At 38.6% G+C, this 11,898-nt stretch overlaps 1 protein-coding gene across 3 annotated transcripts in view; it reads left to right on the top strand.

The window, feature by feature from the left end:
- The first annotated feature begins 9,348 nt into the window (after positions 1-9,348).
- FBXO43 (F-box protein 43) overlaps positions 9,349-11,898 on the top strand; it is a 53,774-nt gene continuing 51,224 nt past the window's right edge. The window contains exons 1-2 of one of the 3 annotated variants that reach the window (XM_074200609.1): positions 9,349-9,562; positions 10,425-10,509. The gene's annotated coding sequence lies outside the window, so the exon portion shown is untranslated. Of the gene's footprint in view, positions 9,563-9,856; positions 9,920-9,945; positions 10,510-11,898 lie in introns of those variants that run through there. The other 2 variants (XM_074200608.1, XM_074200611.1) reach the window with 2 other exon arrangements.

The raw sequence follows: 11,898 nt of genomic DNA, 5'->3' as shown, positions 1-11,898 counted from the left end.
AGGAGTACTACCGACAGGCCACTACCCCCCTTCCCCTTTTCTTTTTACTACTCCCCTCTCCCCATCTAACCTCCTACACCCCTGGGAAGGCAGGTGATGCAGTGGATAATTTTAAGAACCCTAGGAACCCGAAGTTCTTTCTGAGTTCCAATCCGACCTCAAGCACTAAATTAGCTGTGTGACCCTGGACAAGTCATTGGACCTCCTACTTCAGTGTTTTTATCTGTAAAATGAGCTCGACCAGGAAATGGCAAACCACACCAGGAACTTTTCCAAGAAGATCCCAAAGGGTTATGAGAGGACTGAAAAATGACTAAACAAAACCCCCTTAACCAATTCAATAAGCATGTCTTAAAATAGCACTTGTTTTTCAAGGCACAGAGACCACTTTCCAGAGTGTATTTTTCAACACTTGCTATGGTAATAAGGAACCAGGTTTAATAAAAGAGGACAGAGAGGGAAAACCTAAAGATAATCCCTGTTTCTTCTTCTTCCTCCCACTTGGATTTTTATGGTTGCTTCCTTAGACATTCTCTCCTGCCAACTCACAAAATTCATTTGGGGAAACTCATTTAAACTTAAACAGTTGATCTAAAATGGGTTTAGGATGCCACTTGACTTTGAATGCATTTTACTGATTTCACTGTAGCTTCATGTGAAAGGGAGAAAGGGAAGGAAGAAAAATATTGAAAATCATTGTAGTCAATTTTCATAATCAATAAGCATTTAATAAGCTCCTGCTCTGTACCAGACTACTGTGTTAAGCCCTAGTATACAAAGAAGAGCAGAAGACAGTCCCTGATCTGAAATTTCATGTTACTTACCTTCTAAGGGGGTGAGGGAACTTTCAAAAAAAACCACAAACACACTATATATATATGTATATATACATATATATATAGTATGTATATGATATATACACATATTCTCTCTATAGATAGATGATAGAAAGATAGATGATAGATGTGTGTTTGTGTGTGTGTGTGTGTGTGTGTGTGTGTGTGTGTGTGTGTGTGTGTAGAGAGGTGGAGGGGAGGTGTCAAGAAAGGTTTCTTTTAAGATTTTAACTGGAACTTGAAGAAAGCCAGGGAAGACAAAGATGAGGAGAGAGGAGAGACAGAGAGGCACACAGACACAGAGACTCACAGAGAGAAAAAATGAGAGAATTCAAACGTGGGACAACCAAAAATGCATAGATTCAAAAGATGGAATATCTGATGTGAGGAGTAGCAAAGAGGCAGGTGCTATTGTATGGAGGTATGTGGGAGGGATGATGGAGGGCCTTTAAGGTGTAAGAAGACTGGTGGAGGGAGAATAGGGACTTTCAGTTATGAAGGGTTAACACCTAACAGTCAATTTTTTATTTGATCCAGGAGATGAGAGGGAGTCCCCAGAGTTTATTGAATAAAAAGGTGATATGAATAAAAGTGGCTGAATGGATTGGAGTGGAGATGCTTGAGGCAGGCAGATCCATCAGCAGGTTTTTGCAATAATCCAGGTGTGAGGGGATGAGGGCCTGTACCAGAATTGTGCGCCAAAGATTTAGAGAAACTGCTCCCAGACTTAAAGAAGGGAGTGTTTTCTAGAGATGTTGTAGAGATGAAATCTGCAGCATGGATTTAGAGGGTGAGAGAGAGATAGTGAAGAATTCAGGATGATTCCTAGATTGTGATCTTGAGTGACTAGGGAGGATGATGGTACCCTGGACAGTAATTGGGAGAGTTTAGAAGTAGGAAATGTTTGGGGTGCAGGGTGGGGTTATGGTACGATAATGTTGAACGGTGATAGATTATAGAAAGTTAACTGAAAGAAAAATATGAAAATGCTAATACTTAGGTGAGATTTTTAAAATGTCTTTGCATTTAACTTTTCTATGTTATGTCTCTGCTACCTGCTAAACCAGAAAACAATTGTAAAAGTCTGACTCTGGTCATGCCAGTGAACATTTTTTTACCTTGGGATCCATGGTGTGTGCAAGGCAGTTTAAACCTGATAAACAAGGTGTTCAGTGGAAGGGGGATTCTATTATTAGTCTTTGCAGTTGTGGTAACTTTATCAATGCTATTTGATAATATTGAAATCTTGCTTGAAGCTTTTTGAGTTGGGAAGTCATGGTCATTTTTGTGCTTTGGGCAGATTAGGCTGAGTTGTATAAAATAAGGAACGCAGGAGTATACTCCCCAAAAATCTTTAGATATACATGTGTATGTATGCATATACATACAACATGCTTTTAAGTTTATTATTAACATTATTTACATTTTCTCCCTGACTTTCTTAAGTCTAAACAATCAGCAAAATAATAAATTTGATTTGTGTCTAGTTCCATTTTGTTCTGTATTTTTTTTTTCTATGTGATTGTCTCAGAATGTACTAAAGGACAGCCCAAATATCTCCTTCAATATCTCCCTTCTTTTAAACTACTTTACAAAAGAGAACCCAAAAAGACTTTAGTTTTAGGAAGAAATTCCTTTCTTTTTATTCATCTGAGAACAAAATGTATATTCACTGACTGAATTATAAAAAAAGATACTGGTTTCTTTGGCCAAGTATAAATGACTGTGCTAATAATGATGAAATGCTAGAATTGAGTGAAGTAAAAAAGTGGTTATGATGGGAGCTTTTGAGATGGGAATATGATCTTATTTGTAGAGTGTGACATAGCAATCAAAAAAGCCAAATTAATCTTAAATTGAATTAACAGAGGCAGTGTCCAGAATGAGGGAGCTCATCTGGTTTCAGACACTTACTAGCTATGTGAACATGGACAATTTGCTTAAGCTCTATTTGTCTCGGTATCATATTTGATAGGTAATGCTCTTTTCTTTTGAATTTTTAGTTTTACTAACATTTAATTATGTGCAGTAAGTTCTGATCTTTTTTTATTTCTTATTTAGTTTGTTCGTTTTTATTTTTGGCAATTTAGTTTTTCTATTTTCATTGGGTCTGCTAAAGTTTATTGATTCTGTTAGTTTTTTGAAAGAAGCAGCTTGATCATCATTTCTATAGTATTTTGATTTACATTCCAATTATTTTCCCTCTAATTCTCAATGTTTCTTCTTTTTGTGCTTGTTGATTTTCTAGTTTTAAAAATTATATGCTCAGTTCAGTAATCCTTTCTCTTTTATTTTACTAATGCAAAACTTATTTTTGATGCCTATACATATTTATATCTTTTTCTTCTGAGGACTGCCTTTGTTGCATCCCAGAAAATTAAATTGAATAAGCTATAAAGGAACCTCCAAATGGGAAAAATTCTCCCTGATTGGTAGATAAATTCTAGTAAACAGTAAAAGAGCAATTAATATCTATGTTCTCCAAATTATCCTCAATGATTGAAAAAGAAGACTCTCTACCTTTTTCCTTCATGAGAAAAAAATGATCCTAATATCTAAACCAGAGTGGGATAAAGTAAAGAGAGAGAACAATATGCCAACATTATGAATACTGTTGTAAAATTTTTTACTGCAATCCTAGCAAAAAGATAACATTTAAAAAATCATTCACAATGACAAAATGTATTTGTACCAGGAATAATAGTAGCTAACATTTAGATGGCACTTTAAAGTTTGAAAAGCATTTTATAAATGTTATCTCATTTGATTCTCACAACTGTGTGAGGCAGTTGTATTAGTATCCTAATTTTATAGAGAGGAAATTGAGGAGAGGTTCAATGACTTGCCTAGGGTAACACAGATTTAGTGTCTGCTCTGATGAGAGGGCTGCTCATCTACCTTTACTGTCCACCATTACTTAACCCACAGAGATTACACTCTTGTAAAACCTCAGTCAATGGACTAAAAGTTGAAGGTAATTGAAGGTTCTTGAACCCATTGATGAATTAGGGGAATGTTCACCCCAAACATGGGAAGACTTCGCCAAGAAGTGTGTTCCAATGGCCATGAAGGTGGATGAAGCAGGCACTCTGATCTCAGGACATCAGCAGTCCTCTTGACTTTTGTCTTGCCACTAGATTTTGATGAATCAGGAAGAGAAAGTGAGGCTGATGACTTTGTGTAACTGCCTCACATAAATCCAATTCCTCCTAATGAAGGAGAAATAAGTGCTTGAGACAGGACTTGAACTCAATCACATTGACTCTAAGTGCAGCACTCTTCAGTCCTAGGAGAATAAGTAACATAATTCATTATATTAAAAACAGACTACTTGGCAGATTTAACTAATCAACAATAATTTATTAAAGCACTTTTCCTGAGAGGAGAAAAGACTTGGAATAGCTTCTGTAGGCAATAGGTAGAGCAACAATTAGGGAGGAATAAAAGGATTGCCATGGTGTATTGAAATTAAATAATGTAATTATTTCTAGTAGACCCACTCAGTTCTGTCGTGTGACTTCCTTCAGCTTTGTTTAGTAGGAAACAAGCTGAAACAGAGGAGATCAATGGTAGAAGACAGTGTAGAGTAAAACTGGTTAATTAAAGAGTTTAGAGTGAAAAGGGAAGAAATTAAGGTTAGAGCAGAGGAGATGGCTTTGGGGATTATAGAAGGATGGAAGGAAGGGATAGGGAGAGTTGGAAAGATAGGAGTTTATGATCTGATAAATGGATTTGTAAAAAGATTACAGAAGCAGAACACTTGAAAGTGATGGCAAGATCATACCTAGATACAGATGAGGAAGAGGAGTAGATCTTAGAAATTGAGGGGATTGTGGAATTGGGATGTCTGAGAGGATAGTATGTGTATGTTGTAGTGCCTTAGTATAAAGGTAGGAAGTTGAGGGAGAAAAAAATACTATGACCCAAGAAATATTTGGCCAGAGGAAGACTGAAATATTTGAGAAAGGAAGGAGAATGTCTTGGAAACCAATGGCTAATTAATTCTAAGATCCAGATTGGGTGATAAATTTGAATGGTGAGAACCTCAGAGGAGATTGCTAAATGGAGATAACAGGACTAGGTAGAAGTGGCAATGGGGAGCAAGGAATATTCTGATTCCCCTTCCAGGACTAACATATCTGATGAATGAGAAAAAATAAGGTGAGACATGTTTATCTTTTGTGGATTTTTTTTTCCTGAAAAGGATCCAGGATATGGACAGGATGATGTCTTGACTTGAGCTTGAATTGGATATGAGGCAGAATCAATCTCACTCTCTTTTCCAGATTCATTGAAGTCTAGTGGCAAAACAAAAATCAGTATGACTGTTGATTGCTAGAGATGTAGTGGGTGATCTTGAGTCTTCAAAGCCTGATTAAACTCTAAGCTATACAGTGTCTGCTTCAGGCACCTTCATGGCCTTTGGAACAATTGCCCTGTCTGTACATTGTCCCAGAGGAAGTCTTCACATGCTTGCGATTAACACCCCATCAATTCACTAACTGGTTTGAGGCCTGGTTGGTTACCCTCAATCAAGATAGTTTTGCTGGAGTGTGGCCAGTGTCTGGAGATACAGGTGTGAACTGAGTGCCAGAGAGACGCCAGAAGCAGTCCTGAAAAGGGCTTCTCTATTAATTTTTTTTAACATAAAAAATGTTTAATTGCTAATACTTTAAATTTTGTACACATACAGATACCTCACAAAGTTCAAACTATCAAAATCAAACAGCAAATTATGTTTTGAAGGCTTTTTCTGCTAGATAAAAATTTTTTTCTACTACAGATAAAAAAACAAATCGAATTTAGTTTCTTCCCCTCCTTCAAGTATCCACCTAATATCCACAAAATGTGGACATTTACAGTTAAGACAAGTACTTTTTTCCTAAAAGACATTTGCCAATACTCTAAAGGAAGAATAAACAAAAAATAACAAAAATAACAGCTTTGACAATTTCAAAATAATTTATTTTAAATTATCTTAGGAGAAGATGAGAAAAACATTATTTTAAGGCTCATAATTAACTATGCAACAGTGGGGCGGAAAGCACAATGCCAACCTGAAACTCAAAATACCAAAGACACAAGTCACTGTCAGATCAATGAAGTCATAAAAGACTACCAAATAAAGCCTATTCATTGTTGAATAGACTTGTGTTTGTGAGGAAGTGCAAAAGAGAAAATTTTTAACCAGCTCAAGGGAAGAACTTTATCCTAGTTGAAATAGAATTTTCAAACATAAAGTTGCTTGCCACATGTAGTAAGGATAAATGGCTATGAGCTCCAAATACATTTAGTATTAGTATAAAATGACACCAATTTTGCTGGTACAAATCAATTGATTGCTGGTATATACTTACTGGTGAATACCAGCTAAAAAATGTGCTGGTTAGGACTCTGCCTCACATATTTTTCTATCCCTCTCAACCCTCAAAATAGTGGTTGGCACAAAGTAGACCTTTAATAAAAACTGAAGTAAAAAATGTCACTTACATATACACTGCTAGAGGATTCAAGTTTTGTTAGCAATGATATACCCCTCTTTCCATTTTCATAATGCCAATAAGAGATCCTTTTTTAACCACAATGCTAACCAAATAATTAAGAATTTTGAAACTCTTAACACCATATACAGAATTACTAGCTAACTGCATAAATAACAAATGTACTAACCATTAGAATGGCCAAAAACACACATCACTCAACAAAGGAATATTAAATGGTAATGGGTATAGAAATAGTCTATTTTGTAAGGATGAGTCAAGGGAAACCTTTGTTCATGCCCATATACTCCCACTTAGCCCAGGCCTACCTTCTTCTTGCCAGTAATAATATCAGTGTTGAGGACAACATGAAAGTAAGTTGATGGGTGACACTGTGATCTTTCATTACTATTGTGAGTTCAGTTTTTCTCCTATCTGTAAAATTCCCACAGATCCTCACATCTTATACAAGTCATTTTTAGGTGGGATAGGACATTCCCTTAGTCACTGAAGTCATTGTTCACTGAAGGAAAATCAGTCTTCAGTCTTTGGGCTTCTCTATTACTATTGAAAGCACTACCATCCTACCAGTCATCTAAGTCTCCTAATCCAGGTCTCTTCTTTATGCTCCCTCATTTCTCATAGCCAGTCTCTTATACATAGTTTCTTCTCTCTCTCGGCCCTCCCACCATCCTGGTGCAGGCTCTTACCAAGTCATGCTTAGACTATTGCAATAGTCTGCCTGTTGGTCTCCCAAGTCTTTCTGCACTTCAGTCTATTCTCCATTCAGATGTCATATTCATCTTTCTGAAGCATAGTCATCCCTCTATTCATTAACCCCATGGATCAAATACAAAATCCTTTGTTTGACTTTTAAACACTTCTTAATCCAGACCCTTCCTACCTTTCCAGTCTTCTTACATCTTATTCCCTTTTGAGTATTCTGAGATCCAGTGACACTGGTCTCCTGGCACATGACACACCATCTAGAAATATATCACTCCCCCATGCCTGGTATTTTCTTTCTCCTCATTTCTACCTCTGAGCTTCCTGAAGTCCCATCATCTACTCCCACCACCCTCAAAAAAGCATCTTCCCTATTCTCCTTAATCTTAATGACTTACCTCTGAAATTATCTTCAGTATGTTCTCTCTATATCTTATTTTTCTTTAGTTGCTTTCATAGCCTCTTCATGAGATTGTCAGCTCCTGTTTTATTTGATTGTTTGTTTTTTGGTCTTTCTTTTGTAACCCTAGAGCTTAGCAGTATTTGGCAAATGATAGATGCTTTTAAATCCCACTCTATCACAGTCCTCAATAATACCTCCATCCTGTCTAGGGAAAAATTATTAATCTATGTCAACCAGAAACAGATGCTTCCAGAGCATGGGAACATGAGTCAAAGTTCAAGGTTGTTCTTTTTTTCAAATGAATCAAGTTCTGAATTAATACCCAATCAACTTGACAGGGAAACTTTAGACTTGAGGATATGGCAGGAGTAGACTACTTGGAGCTCTGCTCCCTGCTTCCTACCTCTCACCTTCCAGAACTAGTTAAACAGTGTTGCTTAGTCTTCTTTCTCTCTCCTCCCACCACTACACCTCAAAGAGAAGCCTAGGAATCAAGGCAGAGTATATCACCTGAATTTTTGCTGAAGTAATGCTGAATTTTTGGAGTGCTGCCAGTGCCCTCTGTCCAGAATGAATTCTTTTTACTAACAAATAGCCCACCTTTTCTTGGTTGCCTAAGTGTAAACCATAGCCTTCTCTGATCTCCCTTCACAGGCTCTCATCTTCATCTACTTCTACCCTACCCCACCTTTTTCAGAGCTACTCATATACCTTTGATGTCTGCCTTAGCACTCAGCTCACACCTGTGGCTTCAAGAAGTTGAAGCATACCCTTTGGCATACTCCAGCAAAATTGTCTTGGTTGAGGTAACCAATAGACGTCAAACCTGTTGCTGAGTTAAGGGGAATGTCAATCCTAATAAACATATGAAGTCTTCCTCTGGCCAAATAGAAGAATGAGGATAATTTGTTGCAAAAGCCATGAAGGCATTGAAGAGTTTAGAGTGAGGCCAGTCATAAGATGCCATGATCACCCACTGCATTCTGGACCATCACTAGTTATTCTTTATCTTGCCACTGGATTTGATAATTCTGAAAGAGAGAGAGTAAAATTGACTCTGCCCCACTTAAATCTAATTCAAGCTCAAATCACGACATAATCCCATACGTCACTGGTTCTTTTTGAAAACAAAGACCAAAGGGCAATAGAAAAGATAGGAGGAGGGAATAGATTAGTTTTTTGTGGCGTTTTTTTTTGATTGGGGGGAGTGGCAGAAATAATGAGTTCCATTTTAGGCAAGTTTAAACTTAGTACTTAATATCCAATTTAAGATGTCAAATAGGCATTTGCAGAAGAGATCAGGAGACCGGTTTGGACTGGGCGTGTCTGAGAATCATCTATACAGAGTTGATAATTGAATCTAAAAGGACTGATCAAGTGAAAGTTTAAAGGGAAAAGAGGGATTAGACGGAGTCTTGGGGGAGATCTCACAGTTAGGGGTCATGACCTAGATGAAGATCCAACAAAGGAGACTGAGCTAACAGTTAGCTAAAATGAATGCCAGGATAGAACAGTGTCATGCAAACTGGAGAGAATAGGGCCAGAGTTAAAAATTAAAGAGGCTATGACAATAGGGTAGGAGAAACCTCAGGTAGCCCTTAATGGGAAGGATCTTACTTTTAAGACCTAGAAATGACCTAAGAAAGCATATGGTCCAACCTCATCTTCTAGAACCCCAGAGGATATAGAAAAGATCTTTAAGGTCATGTAGTCTAAATCCCTCATTTTATAGCTGAGAAAGCTGAGGCTTAGAGATCTGAAGTAATTTACTCAAGTTCTAATAGATGATAGTAGCAAAGCCAGGTTTGGAAGTCAGACTCCTGCCACTGAGCCCTGAGAGCCAGAGAAGTGACTTGCGCTTAAATCTCACAAATCCTAATAATGGGCAGAAGTAGGTGCTGAACTCAGGCTTGCTGGCTCTAAATTAGGGTTCTTTCCTTGATGTATTGCTGTCTCACCTACACCATAACTGCAAATTCTTGAGCCCCTGTGCTAGGTATCGGGCATATGAGACATTAAGTTCCAGTTGGGGAGACAACACATACACAGAAAGATAAATACAAAATACAGGGAGTACCAAATGGATGAATAGACAAAACATGCTATGAGATTAACAGGTGAAAAGGAAGGCACTGTCTGGGGTGAAGGTATAATGATGGCTGTAGGGAACAGTAGGGATGGCTACATTAATTTGATATTTGGTAAAAATAAATGTACAAAAAATTATCTTTCTAAAGATATTCTTGAAACGAAGATACACTAATTTGGAAGAGTAAGAACCAGAAACTCCTCCAAATTAGTTTGCGCCTAGCTTTTTGATTTGTGTCCACTAGAACAAGACGGAGATAGGGAAAGGTGGGGGGGGGGGGTTGGGGAGAGGGATTTCCATTCCATGTTCCTCCCCAAAACGGTCCTTAACGTCTGGAGCGGGGGCAGGTTCCTCGGAAAGCCAGAAGACAGAGCAGAAGTGGAGGGTGGGACAGGACAGGGCAAAGGGAAGGCAGGGGGGCAAGGCAGGCAAGGGAAAAAGAGGGAAGGGGAAGGGAAGGGAAAGGAAGATAAAGAAGGAGAGGGGAGGGGGAGGGGCCGCAGCTAGCGGTTATTCTGGGCGGGCAGTTCAAACCCAAGAGAGGGAAAGCAGTGGCGGCCCCAAGCTACCTGGGATTGGGGGTTGCCATAGCCAGAGCATCCCTGGGGCCGGAGCGGGTAGCTCTGCCCCTTCCACGCCCTTCTCCCACCACTCCCCACTCCCCTCTCCCCGCCCCCTTCCCTTTTTCCTTCTTGCCTCCTTCCCAAGCTCAGCAGCTTCAGCTGCTGCCATTTATCCATCCCAGGGGAGGCAGGAGGAGTCTGCTCTGGGCTTTGTGGTCTCGAGTTGGACGGGGGCGGGGGACCCCAGGCTGCTGGGGCTGCTGCAGCTGCTGCTGCTGCTGCTTCAGGGGAGCAGAATTCCTGGGAGTCCCCCCTCCCCGCCCCCAGTTTGTTTTCCAGGTGCTGGAAAAGGGGTGAGATGCGTTGAAGTTACCCGCTGCCTCCTGCCTCCTCTTATCTCCCTCCACCGCAGGTGACTATACCCTCATAATGCATATCTATATCTATCTCTCCCTCCCTGGGCCTCCCTGGCTTTCAGGGTCCTGAGGTAAAAAACAACATTTTGCCTTAGAGGCTGGAAATCCAACCTCCATTTTCCATACTGGACTGGGAGGGGACAGGAGGGAGAAAGAGGAGGTAAAATTAATTAAAATGAGGAAACCAGTGAGGATTTAGAAGTTAGGTTATCATCTCTCCCCTCCAACACATACTTGCCTCCAGAGGCAAGGAATTGCAAGGTTCCAAGGGCAGCCCTCCTCCTCTTAAGAAACCCAATTCGGGAGTTTATTCATAACATTCAGCAATGTAAACGAGGGGAAAAAAATTAAGACTGTTGTATGAAAGGGCGAAGAACACTCCAAAATATTTTGCTTTTAAATTTAATGATCATAGGTTCATAAATTTAGAGGTGCATCATATATTTAGACTTTAGCATTTGAGGGGCTTATGATTATACTAAGCACAGAGTCTGATCCATAGTAAACATGCTTATTGACTCTTCCGATTCATCCTAAAATTTTTTTTCTCTAATTTGATCTTCACCAAGATAATGAGATTTCCTCTGCCCCACCCAACCCCATTGATTATTCATAGACCCAGATACTTGCTTAAGGTTTAATTAGATTTTTTCCCCTGCATTTGAAAAATTAAGTTAGTGTAAGGATTGCACAGTTTACCTGATGGCTAAGTATCCTAGTTTTATAAATACATGAAATTTGGTTTCAGTATAGTTAAACTATTTTTTTCATTTCATTCCAATTAAAGTATCTACTAAACATCTTAAGAGTAGAGGACTGTGGTTTGCTTTTTGTTTTCAGTCTTTCGTTTAGTGAGGGGGTCTGGATAATTATTGTGGTAATAATAGCTGATTTATCAGGAACCTGTTACTTCCTAAATATTATAATTTCTTAATTTCATTAGTTTATAGCTGAAGGGAACTTCTGAGGTCATCTTCAGATAATATTGATGTGATTATTCTAAAAAAATGACATTTTCAAATTGTGTTGCAGAGGGCTGAAATTAATACATGAAAGTCAAATTGAGGAGTAAAAAAAGAGTTAGGGAGAGTGTAAACACTAGAGGGGGAATGGACCCTTTTCACCTTTTTTGGTTCCTCAACCCCTCCGTTAGTCTGGTGAAGTACTTAGGAAAAAACTTATGAAAATGCCATTCTCCTCTTAATATTTTGTTAATCTTTGTTTCTGTTTTTGCATTTTTCCTCTCTGTAAAAATAATCAGAATTCAGTATATACTCTTTTGTCTCATTGCTGTTCAAATTTGGTCTCAGGAAAGCTCTTGAGACATCTAGTGGTGAAGTAGCTAATAGTTGTTTCCTATTTCCATTTTTTAATATATACAAATA

Source organism: Macrotis lagotis, chromosome X (genome assembly GCF_037893015.1).
Source record: "Macrotis lagotis isolate mMagLag1 chromosome X, bilby.v1.9.chrom.fasta, whole genome shotgun sequence".
In the NCBI taxonomy this organism is placed as follows: domain Eukaryota; kingdom Metazoa; phylum Chordata; class Mammalia; order Peramelemorphia; family Peramelidae; genus Macrotis; species Macrotis lagotis.
This window is presented reverse-complemented; position numbering and strand designations above follow the sequence as displayed.